Source organism: Lathyrus oleraceus, chromosome 5, assembly GCF_024323335.1.
Source record: "Lathyrus oleraceus cultivar Zhongwan6 chromosome 5, CAAS_Psat_ZW6_1.0, whole genome shotgun sequence".
NCBI lineage: Eukaryota > Viridiplantae > Streptophyta > Magnoliopsida > Fabales > Fabaceae > Lathyrus > Lathyrus oleraceus.
In genome coordinates, this window is record NC_066583.1 from 572,602,344 (window position 1) to 572,605,373 (window position 3,030).

Here is a 3,030-nt window from a genome sequence, read left to right on the forward strand (position 1 = left end):
TCGCATAACCGACTCCCGATCCCATTCTCTTTGGTCGCGAGACCATGTCTTTTCCAGGTTTACTTCGAGCGTTTCCTTTCCCTCTTTTGGGATAAATAACGCACGGTGGCGGCTCTGTTGTCTTCGTTTCCCGCCGGTTTTTCGCGTAATGCGACACATCCGAGCCTGCATTTTTTATCTAAATTTATTTACTTCATTATTTCCTTTTCTCTGTACGTGAATTTACTTATTTGAGTTGCCTTAGATAAATACCATAACAATATAAATCAATAGACTGGAAATTTGGTCTCTGTGGGAACGATAATCTTTTGTATTGCTTTGACGTGTTACGTATACTTGTGGATAGAAAACACATCATCAAGTTTTTGGCATCGTTGTCGGGGACCAATTATGTCAAATTTTCGTACCCTGTTGTTACACTGTCTAGACTAAGGCCCCGTTAGCCGATAAATGCGAAAAACTCGTAGTACCGGAAGTTTAAAGGATCCAATAGCAGAACCAGAGCGATACGCTCGCGCACGTCGTTTGCTCCGAAGAATTAGGAGAGCTATGGTCGGAGATCAAAACCGAAGACCACTTAAGGAATTCACCCAACCTTCTTACAAAGAACCCAATTCTAGTATAGTAAACCCGACTATTCCTGCTAATAATTTCGAATTAAAACCCTCTTTATTACAACTAGTACAACAAAACCAATGGCCTCGCTATAGAGAACCCAAATCAGCATTTAAAAGTTTTTATCCAATTAGTTGATACGTTCAAGACCAACGGTGCTTCGCTTGAGGCAATTCTTCTAAGACTATTCCCATTTTCCCTCAAAGATAGAGCACGGTCTTGGTTAGATTCCCTTCCGGCTAACTCGATAATTAATTGAGAAGACCTCAGGAGAGTGTTCCTTGTAACATATTTTCCCCCGAGTAAGACCGCTGTCCTTCGAAACCAAATAACCAGATTCACTCAAAATCAAGGTGAATCACTTTTTGAAGCTTGGGAAAGATATAAAGAACTACTAAGATCTTGTCCACACCATGGCCTAGAACAATGGTTGATTATTCACACCTTTTATAATGGACTTCACTATAACACAAAGATGTCCATCAATGCTGCCGTCGGTGGTGCTCTGATGAACAAACCTTACCCCGACGCTTGCGCTCTCATCGAAGATATGGCACAAAACCATTACCAATGGGAGTCGGAACGAGCATCAGTGGAGAAAGGGGAGACCAAAGGAGGAATACATGAGGTAAATTGTATGGACATGATGAAATCTAAAATGGACGTTTTATCCCTGAAGGTTGAACACATGTTTGCAAATCCTAGAGTTGTAGTAGCTGTAGATTGTGAAATCTGTCGAATTAAAGGACATCTTGCACCAGAATGCAATCTGTTAACTGAATAAAACTAAGACCAGGTCAATTATGCCCAAGGAAACCCGTTTTCAAACACTTACAACCCTGGATGGAGGAATCACCCAAACTTCTCTTATAAAAACAATAACCCTATTCAAAGCTCTGTATCTCAAAGACCACCATGTTTTCAAGCTCGAAAACCAATCCAACATACGCAGGTCGTTCCTAAAAGCCAAACCTTGAGAAAATCATGGAGAACTTAATTTTGGCCCAAACTCAGCAAAACAAAGAGTTCCTAAACCAAGATATTCATGTAAATGAACTGATCACATAATTAGGAACTAAGGTTGATTCGATAATCACTCACAATAAGATGCTTGAAACCAAAATATCACAAATAGCACAACAATAAGCCCCTCAAGCCACACCTGGAGGGCAATTTCCTGGACAACCTCAACCCAACCCCCGAGGGCAAGTTAACGTTGTTACCCTACAAAGCGGGACCACTTATGACAAACCTGTAAAACCAACCTTGAGTGGATCAAAGGCTGCTAAGAAAAACGTTGTGTCTACAGATGAAGTAGAGGAACTAGAGGGAAAAAAAGACAAGGAAGTGAAAGATAAGGGAGAAGATAAAGATAAAGTTTATGTTCCACCCTATCCTTATAAACCACCAATTCCATACCCGCAAAGACTTAAACAGACCAAAGTTGATAACCAATATAAAAAGTTTATAAATTTGATCGAGAAACTCCATGTAGAAATCCCATTCACCGAAGCCATCACCCAAATACCATCTTATGCTAAATTCCTTAAATACATCTTGACCAACAAACGTAGGCTTGATGATCTCAAACCTTTAGAGTGAAACTTCATTGCTGAGAATAAACTTGCTAAGAAGGAGAAAGATCCTGGAAGCTTTTCCATACCTTGTATTTTAGGGAATCATGTTATAGACAAAGCATTCCTAGACTTGGGAGCAAGCATAAGCTTAATGACTTTAGCAGTTCGTAGAAGGTTAAACCTAGGAGAATTGAAACCGACTAAGATGTCTCTTCAATTAGCCGATAGATCTGTAAAATATCCAATAGGCATATTAGAAGACATTCCAGTTAGAATCAGCCAACTTTATATCCCAACAGATTTCATGGTAATGGACATTAAAGAAGAAGACACAATCCCGGTCCTCCTTGGTAGACCTTATCAACAGCGGGAGCCATAATATATGTTAAAAGAGGAAAATTAACTTTTGAAGTAGGTGATGAAAAGATAGAATTTATACTTTCCAAATTGCTAATGCCACTAGTCGTAGAAGACTCATGTTATGCCATCGATATCATTGATGAATGCATAAGGGAGCTAGATCAAGAAGGACGTCCCGAGACAATGAAATTTCCCTTGACTCCCATAAGAGAAGATGACGGATTTGGAATGGAGCCTTACATGGATGACAACCTTTATGAATGCTTAGCACTTACCCTGAACCATATCCCATGTCCTAAGAAACCATCTATAAAACTTAAGGAACTACCCAATAATCTAAGATATGAGTTTTTAGATGAAGAACTAATTCGCCCCGTTATAGTGAGCGCCACCTTGAATGAAGATGAAACGAGTCAACTTTTAGATATCTTGCGAAAGTATCCCTCAACTTTAGGATATAACATATATGATCTCAAAG

At 39.5% G+C, this 3,030-nt stretch overlaps 1 non-coding gene across 1 annotated transcript; it reads right to left on the reverse strand.

Annotated features, from left to right (window-relative positions):
• Positions 1–928: 928 nt before the first annotated feature.
• LOC127088913 (small nucleolar RNA R71) lies at positions 929–1,035 on the reverse strand. Its single transcript, XR_007790716.1, has one exon. It is a non-coding gene; the product is annotated as a small nucleolar RNA R71 (small nucleolar RNA).
• Between the last annotated feature and the right edge of the window lie 1,995 nt (positions 1,036–3,030).